Here is a 17,448-nt window from a genome sequence, read left to right as displayed (position 1 = left end):
AATGTTTGTATATGCCGTTGTCATGACAGCGGCGCCTATTTTAACTGGCTAGCAGGCACCGGACTCCTCATCCCTTTGAGAAAGTCACGTGGTGTGACGCAACGCGTCAGGGTAGGAGGAGTCAGGTGCCGACGCTTCACGGGGACGGCCGAACCCGGAAGCTACAACACTGTTTTTACTGCTCATTTTTTACTTCTCTGTAAGTTACTACATTTTTTCAATAAATGTAATCTTTAACTACTACACTATGGGAGTTTTTCCTTTCGTTTTAACTACCGCTGTGGGAGTGCTGTGAGAGGCGAGAAGTGAGACGGAAAGACAGGTCCACGGACATCCCCCAGGAAAAGGCTACCACTGCAGGAACCCCTCCACCAGAGCATTATCCATCTGCCTTACTCGGCCCATTTGGGGGCCGCTACTAGAGGTGAGAGGCTGGGGGGAACAAGTGGTGTGTGCACCAGAAGAAATTGAGAAGAACAGCACAAATCACTGCTATCTGCACTTTATATACTGACTTTCCTTTTGTGTGAACACCAGAAGTCACAGTTTGCATGACAATAGCATTGGTGTGGACTTTATTGCACTATTGTCACTTTTTTGGACTATTATTATTATATATTTATTATTCATTATTGTTGCACTTTTGTCACTTTTTTAATATCATTTATGTGTTGCTGCGGAAAGTTTTTTCCACATCTCCAGTTGCAGTTTATCACTCATGACACTTCTTTGCACTATTTTATGTTTATCGCTGGGTTTAAGGTGTTGAGTTCACTTTCTTCATGATATCTACACGTTATTTTAATTGTTCATACACTCATTATTGTATTTCAGTTAGTGGTGTGGGCTGTATTGACAGCCATTTCCTGATGCCATTTGTTTGGAAATTAATTTTGTGACACATGCCATTTATTTGATTTTGTTTTTTGCACTAGGGATTTCATTGTGCACTAGCCACTTTAATATTCATCTATATCAGGTGGTGTGTTAGGTCCTATATTAGCACGTATTGTTATTACTACACGGTGTAATTTTATTTATTATTGTGTTACTATTATTCAGATAGCAACTGGAGTTGTTTCCCAGGTATTCATTGCTATACATCTGCTATCTGGAGTAGAAGGATTTTAGACACACTGATTGTTATTTTAGTAGGTATTTTACTTTCTGCAGTGTGGTACAGGAGGGTAGAATAGCGCCACATATTTTCCTACTTCATTTTTCTTAGAAAAGTAGCCACAGGAATGCATAGATCTCTCAGAGGAAGGACGCTGAGACAGAAGAGCGCCTACTCCAGTCTCGGACGCATCAACCTCAAGAATGAAGGGTAATGTAGGATCAGGATGTGCCAGCACAGGAGCTGTAGCAAAAGCGGCCTTAAGGGAATCAAAGGCTTTAACCGCTTGTGGCCAGCCAACGCATTTTTCCTGCAGCAGGTTGGCCCTGCTGCACGAAATCACGTTATTGTACATGATCTCGCAAGGCCTGGATAGCAGGCATGTGCGCGCACGCCTCCGACTGCGTGCGTGCATGCCCGCCACGAGCTCTGTGAGTCTGACCGCGGGTACCGCAGACTCGATGTCCGCGGGGATACCCATGACCATCTCACGGAGAGGAAGAACGGGGAAATACTAATGTAAACAAGCATTTTTACCGTTGTGCCTAGTGACACTGACACTGATCACAGCTCCCTGTGATCGGGAGCGGTGATTAGTGTTGTGTCACACATAGCCCCTCCCCCCACACAGTTAGAATCACTCTCTAAGACACACTTAACCCCTGCAGCACCCTCTCCTGGTTAACCCCTTCACTGCCAGTCACCTTTACACAGTAATCAGTGCATTTTTTATCGCACTGATCACTGTATAAATGTGAATGGTGCCAAAATAGCACCAAAAGTGAGATTCATTTTGTAGGATGCTCTCGTTTATTTGGATCTTTCCCTATAGAATTTCCAAGTAATTGTTTTATATATTAGGGTTATGTAAATTATTTAGATATTTATTTATATTCTTTATGAAGCGCCACATTTATTTGTATTTATTAGTAAGCGCCACATTACCTGCTATTGATAATTATCGCTGATCGCTGCCATTACTAGTAAAAAAAAAAAATATTATTAAAAATGCCATAAATCTATCCCCTGTTTTGTAGAAGCTATAACTTTTGCGCAAACCAATCAATATACGCTTTTTGTGTTTTTCTTTTACCAAAAATATGTAGAAGAATACATATCGGCCTAAACTGTTTTTTTATATATCTTTTGGGGATATTTATTATAGCAAAAAGTAAAAGATATTACGTTTTTTTCAAAATTGTTACTCTTTTTTTTGTTTTTAGCGCAAAAAATAAAAATCTCAGAGGAGATCAAATACCACCAAAAGAAAGCTCTATTTGTGGGGAAAAAAGGATGTCAATCTTGTTTGGGAGCCACGTTGCACGACTGCGCAATTGTCAGTTAAAGCGACGCAGTGCCGAATCGCAAAAAGTGGTCTTTGGCCAGCCAAATGCTCCAGGGCTAAAGTGGTTAATGGAATCCGGAGACCCATTCTGTGGGTTTTCTTCTTTCCTGGTCAAATCAGTCAGGGGGTTTGACCAGAGAAGAGAAATTCTGAAAAAAAATTACAATAATAATTGGCAAAGCCAAGAAAACATTGTAGAGGATGAAGACCTACAGGTCAAGGCCACTATAAGACTGCAAATAGTTTCTCAGGGTCCATCGAAAATCCAGCAGTAGAAATTACATAACCCGAAAATGTAACCTGTTCACGATGGAACTCACACTTTTCCAACTTGCAATACAGGTTGTTTTCTCTCAACCTCTGTAGCACATGGGAGATGTCTTTGTGGTGGTTCTCTAGGAATTTAGAATATATGAGAATATCATTGATGTAAACCACCGCACAGTGCTGCAGCATATCTCAGAGGACATCATTAATAAATTCCTGGAAAACTGCAGGAGCGTTACAGAGACCAAAGGGCATTACGAGGTATTCATAGTGTCCAGTCCTAGTATTAAATGCAGTTTTCCATTCGTTGCCCTCCTTAATCCTCCCCTCTCAACTCGATCTTCGTGAAGACCGTTGCTCCCTTGAGGTGGTCAAATAATTCCATAATCAATGGACTGAATGAGCATTCTTTTTTTTCATTTCAAAAGTTTATTGAAAGGTAACACATGGGATAAACATTCACTATTAACATGTATACAAGTGAAATTTGTTAGTCCACTGTTGTACAAATCATCCAAAACCAAGTAAACCTTAGCTTAACTGTACATCTTATATATAATTCATTTGGGATTGTTTTTGAACATTTCCATTCAATTAACCCTTTATGGTTACCTCAGTTCAGTTACCTTAAGTTTTGGTAGTAGGAAGTAAAATTGAGTATAGAGGGGAAAAGTATAGAGTTAACAAATTAGCTGTAGGTGGGGAGGGGAATAAGGATAGCATGTGGGAGAGATGAGGAGAAAAGAGGGGAGGGAAGGTGAGAGTGGGGGGAAAAGAGGAGTAGCGTTTGTAAGATACCAAGAGCATATCAGTTCAGCAATTCTTAGTGCCATCTATTAATCCATTGCCTGTAATGGATTGAGTAAGATCAGCATTTGTATTTTAACTTGAGGAAGAACACTTATGTAAATTGAAGTTTCAAGCCTAAATTTCCATCTAGATTAAACCTTAGTGTCCAAGGCTAAGTTAAGAATCAATAAAAGTATGTATAAACACCTGGGTCCCTCGGGGGGGGGGGGGGGTCAGAGTGTGAACATTCAGTCTGTCTCCGGTGAGCTTAGTTTCTCATATTCCTGTGAATATCTGAAAGCAAACCAGGGAGTCCAAGTCTGGTGGTAGCTCTCTACCGCTTCATTGGACTGAGCAATTGTTTCCTCCATGTCACATGTCACAAATGTCTGTGATCCTGTGAAACCATTCTTTAATGGAAGGAATCTTAGTAGATTTTCAATACAATGGTACCAGGGATTTGGCTGCATTTAATAGGTGTTTGGATAGGGATGTTTTGTATCTTTGGAATGGGAAGCTAGTAACATGGAGCAGACAACACGCAGCGTCTAGCTTAAGTGAGGTTTCTGTGATATGTCGAATGATTTTTATTACCTCTGACCAGAATGGCGATATCATGGAGCACTGCCACCATATGTGGAAGAGAGTACCTTCAGCTTTCTTGCATCGCCAACAAAGTTCAGAAGCTTGAGGGTACCATTTGTGCAGTTTGCCTGTATATCCTGTGCAGCCATCACTCTCCTGATAAAAGGTTCGAGTGAGAGGATGAAGAGGATTGGTGAGAGTGGGCATCCCTGTCTAGTTCCATTAGTAATGGTTACAGTTTCTGATAGGGATCCATTAATTCGTATCCTAGCTGAAGGGTTCTTGTAGAGTGCAGATATCCATATCATCATGTGTGTACCTAAGCCAATAAACTGGCACGTTGCTAGCATAAAATCCCAAGCTACTCGATCGAAGGCCTTCTCCGTGTCCGTGGACAGGCCTCTCTTCCCAGCATAAATCCCGCCTGTTCAGGTCCAATTAAGGTATGAAGTAGAGGTTTGAGTCTATTAGCTAATATTTTCGTCAGTATCTTCACGTCCAAATTCAATAGTGAGATTGGTCTATAGCTGGGGCAGTGTGCTGGGTCCTTATTTGGTTTGGGTATTACAGTTATGTGTGCTGAAAGAAATGTTTGAGGGACTTCCCTGGGTGTTGAAAAGGAGTTCAATGCTTTCGTCAAAGGATCAGTTAGAATTTCTATGAATGTTTTATAGTAAAAGGACGAGAAGCCGTCCAGGCCAGGTTTTCAGGTCTTTTATTGCTAATAGTATCTTAGACTTGTCTATGGGTTGTTCTAGAGTCTCAATGTCTGCCTCTGTTAGTTTAGGGAGTTTGGAGGATTGTAAATAATCTTCTATGACTTGCGTTCCATGTCCCTGTACATCTGCCGGTTTATGTGGGGATGGTAAATTATATAGATCTAACGTCCCATCCTTATTACTTATCCCTAAAATTTTGTTGTTGTGTCGAGGGCCTTTTAGAGCCCTAGCTAGAAATTTGCCCGATTTGTCTCCATATTCATAGTATACTTTTTTCCTAAAAAATAGGAAACGCTTAGTGGTGGCATCAATAGTTTGCTGTAAAATTTTCCTGGTTTCAAGTAATTCTGTCACCTTCTGTGTCGTCAAGGATTGTTTGTGTTGGGATTCTAGGTTTGAGATTTTATCTGTCAGTTTGATGATTTCTCTTACCTTATCTCTGTTTCGCCGAGCTTCTATCTTAATTAACTCCCCTCTAATGCCTTGTTTCCACTGCACAGGTGTTGCCCAGGGGGGCGGGGGGGCGGGCCGCACCGGTTGACACCCGCCAGAGGGGTGACACCTGTGGGCAGTGGCACCGCTCGCCAACACGCCGCACAACCCCCACCCCTACACAGCGCTGCGCACAGTGGAGTGGACCGAAGCCGCCTCCCACTCCTCTCTGTTTATGGAGGGGGAGGAGGAGGAGTCCGAGGGACACATGCCGCTGTGCCTATCCCGCGCTGTTCTGAGGTCTGTAAAGTTTTTATCCAAATAGACATGTGCTGGGGGGAACGCTATGGGAGGGGGGTCTGCACTGATGGAGGGACGGTTGTGGTCTTCACTAAGGGGGGGTTTGCATTGATGGGGTGGGGGTCTGCACTGAGGGGGGTCTGCATTGATGGAGGGAGGGGGGTCTGCACTGAGTGGGGTCTGCATTGATGGGGGTCTGCACCATGGGGGGTGTGTGCTGATGGAGGGGGGTGGTCTGCACTGAGGGGGGTATGCATTGATGGAGGGAGGGGGGTCTGCACTGAGGGGGGTCTGCATTGATGGGGGTCTGCACCATGGGGGGTCTGCACTGAGGAGGGTGTGCTGATGGAGGGGGGTGGTCTGCAATGAGGGGGGTCTGCATTGATGGGGGTCTGCACTGATGGAGGGAGGGTGGTCTGCACTGAGAGGGGTCTGCATTGTGGGGGGCCTGCACTGATGGAGGGGGGTCTGTATTGAGGGGGGTGTGAACTGATGGAGGGGGGTCTGCAATGGGGGAGGGGAGGTCTGCACTGATTGAGTGGGGTCTACACTGGGGTCCATAGTGATAGAGGGGGGTCTATACTGATAGAGGGGGTCTGCACTGGGGGGTCTATACTGATAGATGGGGGTCTGCACTGAGGGGGGTCTATACTGATAGATGGGGGTCTGCACTAAGGGGGTCTACACTGATATATGGGGTCTATGTTGATAGAGGGGGCTATACTGATAGATGGGGATCTGCAATGAGGGGGGCTATACTGATGGAGGGGGTCTGTGCTTAGCGATGGGGGTCTGTACTTAGTGAGGAGGATCTATACTGCGAGAGGGGGGTCTGTACTTAGTGAGGAGGATCTATACAGTGGGAGGGGGGTCTGTACTTAGTGAGGAGGATCTATACTGCGGGAGGGGGGTCTGTACTTAGTGGGGGGTCTATACTGAGAGGGGTCTGCAGTTAGTGGAGGGGGTCTGTACTGAGGGGGGGCTATAGTTGGTGGAGGGGGGGTGACACCAATTTTTTCCGCATCCGGGTGACACCAACCCTAGTGACGCCACTGTTCCACTGAGTGGATCGGTTTGGGTTGGTACAGTTTGGAAGGCCTAGAATGGTCCGGCCTATTCAGGTGAACGTTTCCACTGCAAGTGGGACCGCCAGGGGCCATACGTGGATTTAGAAAAAATGCCTAGCATGGCGCCACACATCTGCGAATCAGTGGAATGTATCGTAGCTCCACCCTAACCGAACCGTACCATTTTCGATGGCCCCACATCTGAAGCAGGACCCAGAATGGTGTGGTTCGGTTCGGTTCGGTTGTATGGGCCACTTTCATAATGGAAACACTCAAAATAGTGTATCGTACCGAACCGATCCGCTCAGTGGAAACGAGGCAAAATAGAACATTTATGGGCCTCCCATACCATCAGAGGGTCAATCTCAGAGGGTCAATGTCTGGTGTGTGGGTAAAGAAATCTTTCAAATGAGATGTAATTATTGGTAGTAACCTGTGGTCTGTTAGTAATGAGGAGTTTAGCCTCCAGATAGGTGCCCTGGTAGAGGGAGCAGATGGATTCAACGAAATTGAGACAGGAGCATGGTCAGAAATGGATTGAATGCCAATTTTTGCTTCTGTGACTGTATGTAAGTCTCTACGTGATATAAATATATAGTCGATCCGCGAGTATCTGACATGCAGGGCAGAGTAAAAGGTGAAGTCTTTACCGTCTGGATGCATATAGCGGCATGTATCAATGAGGTGTAAGGAGTTTAAGAGTGCTTTTAAGCCTTTTAGAATTAAATATTTTATGTATGTTTTGCCTGAGGAGGTGTCCATCATAGGGTTCAATGGTGGATTGAAGTCTCCGCCCAGAATCACACGTCCCGAGCTGGAGCCCTCAATCTCCTTCACCAATCGGCGACAGAAGGTTAGGTGGGATGAATTAGGAATTCCATTGTGTTTCCCTTTAAGCAAAATATATCTCCCATCCGGGTCTGTCAGTTTGTCAGTCAGTTCAAAATTAGCTTCCTTACTGATCAATATTGTGACCCCTTTTGAATTGGCCAAGTCATTTGTGGAATGGTGTGCCTCAGTAAAGTAGGAATCAGTGAGCCTGGGTATGCTATGCGTCTTGAAATGCGTCTCTTTTAGGAAGGCAATGTGTGGCCTACTTTTCTTTAATTCCAGCAAAAGGGCCGATCGCTTCTCCGGTATGTTCAGGCGTCTAATATTATGAGAGACTACTGTGGGGTTTTGGCCCAGCAATGAGTATGCCATTAAACAGCCATAGACAGATCTGGAGAGCTGTATCCTGTCAACAACACTAGTAAGATAAAACCTAAGTACAGGTATATGTGTCTTCGGTAAACGGTTGTATGAATTTGCGCAGCTACTACTAAGAGAAAGGAGTATATAGAGACAGAATATAGTAGTAAGAATAAAATGAGTCATAAGTCTTCTACCTTTTAAATAGATATACTATCTTCAAGGTCTTATGTAGCACACTCCCAAGTGTCCTAAGTCACAGTAGGAGGCACTTTGTGGGGAAGTGGGAGGCACCAACCGAGATGAACAGCATCGAGCAAAAAGGCCCGTTACTTGAAAGGTAATAAACTATCGTAATGGATATAAGAGGCCCGCAGCCTCATTTAGTGGCTAATAGTATGGTGCCAGTGAGGTCATTCTGCACTATGGTATATATAACATGAGAACTACCAGAGTGAATGTTATACAAAACACTGAATGGGCGAAGAATAGTTAGTGGCCTGGTTCCTGTCTCCTAACCCCCTTAATCCAGCTTACAGGAAAATGACCGTACAGGTAAGGTCTAAGCTCTATCTAACCACATATCTTATTAGTATAACATAAGGGTTAACCCTAACATAAAAGCAGGAGGGAGAGTATCATTCTTAAACCATTACAACTAATAAATTTAAAACAAACATATGCTCTATGCCGAGAACCGGAGCTGGGAAACCTGTGAAGTAAAATATGCGTTAGACAATTCCCTATTATCAGTCCGGGCATTACTATCCTCTATTTGAGCGGTTTTAAAGTCTGCTATACTCATTCCTTCAACATCTATAGGCTCTATAGGCTCAATTCGCCATGCTACTGCTTTCATGTATAAGTTCCCTGGTGTTTTTTTTTTTTAAAAAGAAAAGAAAAAACAATTAACATCGGGGTATGTGTTGGGCTGTTGAAAAAGAGAGGCACTTTAGTCAGTGGGCATAGGTGCCCGGTTTGGAAGGACTTAGCAAAATCAGAAGGTAGGTGGTATGTGACTTCACACATTTAAGCAGGGTATTCCTCTTTGCTAAAGGTGGGTAAATACACATAAGTTCAGTCATTTTCCTAGTTATCTGGAGGTAGGACGCCTCGAGTCCCAAAGAGTATAGCTAAACACAAAGAAAGAAAGTATTCAGGAATCCGGCGATCAAAATTGCAGTATAGAGAAGGTGGAATATGTAACTTGGAGCATAACGGTCAGCATTTATGGCTAGAAGTCACAAATCACCTGCTAGATGTCATCTGGGACTCCGGATGAACATGCTCTGGGGGTACCTGAGAGTAAGCTCCCTTGTTGGCCTTGCTTCATATTTTTAGACTGACGTTTGTTCGGGGACGCAAGTGGTGAGGAGGGAGGTCTCCTGTGCAGAGGTGGTAGGAGAAATTCTTGATACCAATCCGGGAGTTCAACTGTGCCCAATTGCAACGAGTTGCAGAACTCTGGCAGGTCATCTGGCAAGCGAAGAAGTCGAGCGAACGGGAATATCAATTACCCTTTTAAAGGAGGTCACAAACTCAGGGTAATTCTAGACAATGTTTTTTGCATCTCCTATAGAGGGTTTGCCCAAGCCAAAAAAATCACACCTTTAATGTAATGGCAAAAATAACACAGGACAGGAAAATATTCAAAAACAGCAGCCAGTATTTGGAAGCCAGAGCGGGTAATCAGACAAGCCGGTATTAGAAACAAGAAGTCAGCATTGCTAGAAGCCAAAAAATCAGGATCAGGAATCAGAAGAGACGTCAGCCAGGCCAATTTATAACAGGAACACAGCAGAGGCACATTGGACATGCTGACCACACAAGGGCACAGAGGAAATAAGCAAGGCAGTTTAAATAGCAAAAAAAGGCTGGCTGTAGGGATTATTGAGGCAGGTAATGGTAACCAGGTGAGTCATTGTGGAAGCAATGAGTGGCTGGTAGTTAACCGACAGCTGAGCAGCCTTGATCACACTGCCGCCAATGCCCCTCATAGCACACCACTGCCCCCAAGTCCATTACAGCATGCCAATGCCCCCTCCCCCATAGCACACCACTGCCTCCAATGCCCCCCCAGAGTATACCACTGCCTCCAATTCCTCCCCATAGAATACCGCTGCCACAATGCCCTTCCCATAGCACACCACTGCCTCCAATGCCCCCCATAGCACCCCACTGCTTCCAATGCCCCCCACCAGAGCACACCACTGCTTCCAATACCCCCCCAAACCACACCACTGCCTCCAATGTCCCCCCAGAGCACACCATTGCCTCCAATGTCCCCCCAGAGCACACCACTGCCTCCAATCCCCCCATAGCATACCACTACCTTCAATGTCCCCCCAGCACATCACTGCCTCAATTGCCCCTTCCCTTCAGCAGAAACCTGTAGCCAAACGCCTCATCCCCATTATTTGTGCAGTTACCTACACACCAACTTCTTCCCCATTCTCTTATACTGGCAGTTGGCAGGAGTACATGATGATGGCAGACCTGGAGTCTTTCAGCCTGCCCACATGTGAAAGCATTACACAAGCACTGCTTATACTTAAAAACTGATGCCCGCTTAGGGGAAATGCCCCGCCCACCACCTTCTGTACAGATGAGATGAGAGATACTGCAAGCCAGTATCAGTAGACTGTCAGGCTAAGGGGCTGTGTGCTGAAAATGATCAACTCTAAATTGGGATTTTTAAGGCAATTTCAAAAGAAAAAATAGGGTATTATTATTTAAAATAGTTTATTTATCATATAAAATATAGTTGATTGAGATAAAAATAGTCAACATATAAACATGGTACTACAAAATAGTGTGAATCACATTACATAATATTATACAAAATTTGAATGATCCTGAAGTGGTATTCCCCATTCCCCAACTACTTGCTGTTGCCCCATCAATGTGCAATATTGATGGTAATAAGTAGAAGGGACCTCCTACCTCTACTTATTACCATCAATATTGCACATTGATGAGGCAACAGTAAGTAGTTGGGGAATACCACTTCAGGATCATTCAAATTTTGTATAATATTATGTAATGTGATTCACACTATTTTGTAGTACCATGTTTATATGTTGACTATTTTTATCTCAATCAACTATATTTTATATGCTAAATAAACTATTTTAAATAATAATATCCTATTTTTTCTTTTAAACTTGCCTTAAAAATCCCAATTCAGAGGTTATCATTTTCAATATATTAAGGGATGATGGCAATTACACACAAAGCTACATGAGTCTTTAATTTGAGGGGCTGTGTGCTTGTCTCCACTGGAATTGGCTCACACATAAAAACAATTAGTGAGCCTATGTTGCTGGGACACCTGCCAGGACAAAGCTGAGGTAGGACTTTAACCGCCTGCCGCCTGCCCTCCGTCAAATGATGGAGGAGCAGAGCAGCTCTCGTTCTGGGTGGACGTCATATGACGTCGCCCCAGAACAGCCGCTCTCTGTAAAGAGCCAATGACACGGCTCTTTAACCATGTGAACTTTTTTTTTTTCAAACTTTTTTCTTTTTTTAGTAAAATATAAAAAAAACAGCAGTGATTAAAGACCGCCAAAAGAAAGCTCTATTTGTATGAAGAAAATGATTTAAAATTCCCTTGGGTACAGTGTTGTATGACTGCGCAATTGTCATTCAAGAAGCGACAGCACTGAAAGCTGAAAAATGGCCTGGGCAGGAAGGGGGTGAAAATGCCCTGTATTGAAGTGGTTAAGATAAAAAAAAGGACTCTCCTGGCAAATTTGTGACTGTTGGGAAGTAAATGTAAAGATTTTTGTCTTTATTAAAGGATAGTACAAAAAAAAGTATTCATAGGGGGTGTGGCTTGGCTCTCAGCAGGAATGGATGCTGCTTAGGTCCAGCCTAACAGCAACGGACATGGGAAAGCACGATAAGCACACATCTGGCCCCAGTCAGCGCTGAACGTTATCCATGCTGGGGACCCGCAGCATACCAGAGATCTTCCGGTCTCAAACACACCAGACTCGAGGCCGCTCTGCAGCCAAGATGATGCTGACGCAACACGAGGCCGATAACAATGAGGACTCCTTTTCAGCCTCAGAAGATATGGTAAGAACCCCAGAATATGTGGATCACCCACTGCAACTATCAGAAATGACACAGATAGCTGCTATCAGAGAACCATCGTAACAAGTACCCATTCCGGTGCGCCAGCCGTCAGTCTTCATTCCTCTGATACGAACGTGCGTACGTCAAGTCGTAGGGAAGAACGAATGAGCCCTGGACCAAGCATGTGCATTGGCGCACCCACACAAACAAGTGTCTTCAGCTTGTCCCTGTGTACCTGTTGCTGTCTTGCCTGATTGACTGATCCTGATTCTGAACACCCGATTTCTTCTGACCACTCTCTCGGATTATCCCTGCATCCTTGTCTGCCTCTGCTCCCTGCATCAACCCCGGCTTGGACTTCTGACTACAGTTCTGTCTCCTGATCTTGTACCCCGCTGCCAGTCTGCTGCCAACCTCTGCCTGTCCCCGACCATGAGCCTGCTTTCCGATTGTGTACCTCACTACCAGCCTGTTGCCAACTCCTGCCTGTGACCTTGCAAGTGATCCTGTTAGACTTTTTCCTGTACAAGTCCAGTGATCAGTGTTTCACCTCCTCCACGAAGGCTCTGGTGTTCCTGATCTTCAGCCACCTGTCTGCAGGCACCCTTCTGCTGCCCTAGCAGTTCCTGTCTCAACCTCCAGGGGTGCTAGGACCGGGACCGCACAAGAGGCCACCCTCGTCATTTCAGACTCCGCTGTAAGGTACGTGACAGCTGCTGATATAAAAAGCACCTTCTCATCTATCACTGATTTAAAAGCAGATCTTATATCTATATCTGAACGTATATCTAATACAGAGAGAGCAGAGGCTAAGAGAGACAGAGCGGTGGAGCATTTAGAAAATGTCTCATCCCATGCCACCCATCTAATCCTCATGAACAGACACCTGGAGGACCTTGATAACAGGGGAAGGAGGCAAAATATTAGGGTCCGGGAGATCCCTGAAACGGTGGAACCCCTCCCAGGTCAGACACGCTCTCCAGACTGTCTTAATTAGCTCATTGAACGCCCTAAGGACACTGCTAAAAAACTTTGTACACAGAGCTTTAAATCCCTGTCCCTCTGACACAGCTGCTCCAAGAGACATGAGCCTCACCTGCCACTGATTGATCTCCCGGAATGGTACAAGGAATTTTGTATCCCGATTCAGGGCACTACTCCCCGCCATACTCCACAAACTTCCCCTTCTAGACCTCCCTCCTCCAAAAAAACTAAATTCAACAAACGCACAGGCTCCAACTTTGGCAAATCTCCATTTTCAGACAAGTGATCCAGACCTCAGGACAACACCTGAAATATGAGGAGCAATATATATTGCCTACATCTTTATTTCTGAGCTATAGATACAGTCTACAGGTGATGACATGATAGAAAAAATGAATATTGTGCGCTTTCACAATTAAAACAGTGAAAAAGTAGCAATTTTTCCTGTGAGATACACACAGCACGCATCAAATTAATTCAGACATCATCTGTGATGAAACACGTAGGGAGGAGTGACGTGCTGACGTCACAGCGTTTGTGCAAGTCCCAGAAGGACGGGCTGCTACATCCTTTTAGGCCTAGTTACATTCTTTTGATGTAGGTGCAATCTATCTTTTAATCAATAAACGCCTTAAGATTTTACACTATGGAGGCCTTATCTCTTTTTGGGTTCATGTGTAATCATGCCCTTCCGGGCGGTGGAGGCTTGACAGCGCGATTTCCTTGGATAACCAGAGGCCCTGGCTGAGTATATAGCCACAAGCAGGAAAGACCTCCCGTAATAGGCGGTCACAAGGAGCTGGTAAGCAGCTATTCTCATGAGGTGGAGGCTTTCTTTGAAATTTACATACTACTTTGGTGAAAGTATTAAGCACTGAGAGACTCATTGGACATTCCATCACCATATGGACTTTCTCTCAATATGTTTATCACTGTCTATAGACTTTTTATTTTAGCGCAATTTATTTTTGGATTAATACTGGTGATGACATACCCCTGGAAGACAGTTACTGTTTATTTGTTGCACTGTGCTTAATACAACTTTCTGACTCTCCACTCTGAAACCTTTTCTTTCAATGTGATTTATTATCCTTGGACGCCATCTAGTGACAATATCCTGCATTACAACAAGATTATTTCATCCAAGGACGCACAGTTCCCAAAATACACCAAATCATTTGAGACCTTAAAACCAGCACAATTGGTCAGTTTCATACATCCAGTGACGCTGCAATCCAACACCAAATCCAACATAGATCCTGGAAGCATCTGCTGGTTATATGTTTGTATATTTAGACATATATATCATACCCTCCCCCAGATCGACCAAAAATGATATACATGAGTACCCTACGGTCTTGGACACACTAATTGTATTCATCGACCCTAAGTTAATTAAATATGATGACTTTTGTTAGAACCTCTTAATAGAGCACTTTGGTGCACTGTATTTGGTTCTCATGTGTCTCATGTTCCAAATTGGCTTAACTGTATTCCTGATTTAGTACATACTGAACCAGGTGCTGAAATGGGTAGTCCCTGTTACAAATTAGTACGATGTGTTTAATCTTAAGATGCTGCCAAACTTACCACCCAAACCACATCAGGGTTTTATATAAAGAAGGGGTTTGGGCGCCCCCAGGTTATTTAGGTTATTTGAGATGGTTATTAACCTTATTTTCTATTTACTGCTTGTTACTGTCCTTTTTTATATATAAAAAAAGTGCTGCGCAAATAAATTGTCCTTAAATAATATATCAAGATTAAGCAGACGTAGACAGGAGATGGGGACACCAGTGGATAGTCAAAACGCCAGGGGTTGAATCAAAGGTGACTAGAATCCCTTCACCATACATGGATGGCCCCTCACCTGCAACCTTCGACCTGAAACAGGTCACACAGCATAAGCAGATAAGCTGATCCAGGCAATAATGACTCCGTTCTTATAATCCAACTCACCCTCACGTCAGATAACACAGGTGTTGTATATGCAAATAAAACATGAAGAATATAGTGCTCTCTGTACAAACTTTAATAACTTTAAAAATGATAAACAAGATGCACTCACATATACCAGCACTCAGGTCCGAGTGTCGGCTAACTGGCGTGTAATCGTAAACACAGGCTGACAGCCGTGGGTGACGTCATGCGCTACCTGGCCCCCGTACGCGTTACGTCCATGGGCGGGACTTCATCAGCATGGGGCGGGGTACGCAACGACGGCCCGCATTGTTTATATATAGTGTCATGGTAACAGGTGCACCAATCACAGTGCTAGTGCGGTTTACCCGGAAGACGCGATCCAGCACGTCACTCCGGCTGCACTCACAGACCATCACCAGTAAAATAAAAGGTATACAGCCCTTAACCGCTCCAAAAAAAAGAGGAATGAGAAACCAAATATATATATATAATTCCTCACATCAGATAGATAAACACTCATAAGGCTTTGAAGGGATTGGAGCCTGAGGGTGACTCTGAAAAAAATAAAAGACCTCTTTAGAAAAGGAAGGAGGCATTGGTTAATTGTCCCTTATGTAAAGGGAAAGGAAATGCCAATTCAGCTACTAAAATCACATAGAATCGCTTACAGAAAGATGGTAGAAAAAATATATAAATAAAAATATCTGACAGTCAGACCGCGGGTATCATCTGTGTACGATCACATTTACATAATCAATTAAGAAAATTTTAATAAAACCAGAGAAATAAAAAAATATAAAATAAAAAATAAAAGTAAAAAGTAGAAAATAAGAAAAAATAAATAAAAAATTATTTTTTCATACAATACATCAAAATCATCTGTTAGAAATAAAGCAATTGAAATCAAAATCTATGTTCATTCCCGCTGGAGATAAAACTTTAGTCTCGTAGATCCAGAAGGATTCTCTACGGCTGAGTTGCCTGATGTAATGGCCACCTCTCCAGTGGCGAGGAACTTTTTCCATACCCCAGAACTTGAGGCATTTAGGGTCTCTGTTGTGACAGAGGCGAAAATGCCTGGACACACTATGGGTTTTTACCCCCCGTTTGATGTTACTGATGTGTTCACCAACTCTAACATGCAATGCCCTTGAGGTGCGGCCCACATACTGGAGTCCACAATCGCACTCCAGCATGTAGACCACCCCAACCGATGAACATGTAATAAGACCTTCAATTTTATAGCTTTTATGCGTGACACTCGAGACAAACTCTTTTCGCCTTTTAATGTTTTTGCTGGCTTTCCTGCAAGTGGCACATTTGCCACAAGCATAGAAGCCCGACAAAAAGCCAAACAACCTGTTAGTCCCTATTTGTGGTGGATCTATGACTCCTGGAGCTATCCGATCTCGTAAGGAGGGGGCTTTGCGGTATATAAACCGCGGACGCTCCGGAAGAACAGACCCCAGAGTATGGTCACCTTTAAGGATAGGCCAATGTCTGGCTATAATTTGTTTGAGTTTTTTATACTGGATATTATAGTCAAGTATAATGCGGTAGCTGGTGGTGCCATCTACAGTTTGGGTGGGTTTAACCCTATCAGCCACGATAGAATTCCTGTCGGTTGAGAGTACCTTGGCTACTTCTGAGTCTACCATAGTCTGTGTGTAACCTTTTTCCTTAAACCTAGTTGCCAAAATATGTGACTGTGTTAAAAAGTCATCATCAGAGGTACAATTACGACGTAAGCGAATAAATTGGCCTCTTGGAATATTACAGAGCCACGATTTATGGTGACAACTAGTCAGTGGAATGTACGCATTCCTATCTATTGCTTTGAAGTGGTTCCTAGTTTGGAAGCCTGTCTCCCCATTGAAAATTTCAAGGTCCAAAAATGTAATCTGTTGTTTGTTAATCGTCCATGTCAGCTCAATGTTTTTAGTATTTTCATTCAACTTATCCATGAAGACTTGTAAACTCGCTAGGTCACCTTCCCACACCATGATTAAATCATCAATGTACCTTCTATAGCACAATAATTGCGATGGGGGATCATGAAAGATGGTATTTTCCTCCCAGTGGGCCATGAACAAATTGGCCACACTGGGAGCAAACCTAGCCCCCATGGCTACGCCTCGCGTCTGCAGGAAATAGTCACTATTAAACCAAAAATAATTATTCAGCAAGCAAAAGTCCAAACTTTCTAATAAAAAGGAAATGTGGTCGTTTGGGAACTCAGTGGCTGCCAGAGCCCACCTAACAGAATCCAAGGCCTGTTTATGATCGATAATTGTATATAAAGACCCGACATCTGCAGTGATCAAAAAACTAGACGGGGTACAGGGGAGAGTGGACAAAATCTGAAGGATTTGTTTAGTATCACGCAGGTAAGCTTTGGTTTGGATGACGAGTGGCTGAAGGAAGAAATCAAGGTACTGGCCTAGCCTCGACGTGACAGAGTCAATTCCGTTCACGATCGGGCGACCAGGTGGATGTTCGGAGTTTTTATGCAATTTGGGCAAAATGTATATAATGGGAGTCCGACAATAGAAAGGATCTAAGTAAGCCGCCTCCTTTAGAATTCAAAATGCCCTTACTTTTACCTTTTTCTACTAACAGATGTAAATTGTTCTTAAAGGTCAACATAGG

The sequence above is a fragment of the Aquarana catesbeiana genome, linkage group LG07 (genome assembly GCF_042186555.1).
Source record: "Aquarana catesbeiana isolate 2022-GZ linkage group LG07, ASM4218655v1, whole genome shotgun sequence".
NCBI lineage: Eukaryota > Metazoa > Chordata > Amphibia > Anura > Ranidae > Aquarana > Aquarana catesbeiana.
Note: the sequence above shows the minus strand (reverse complement) of the source record.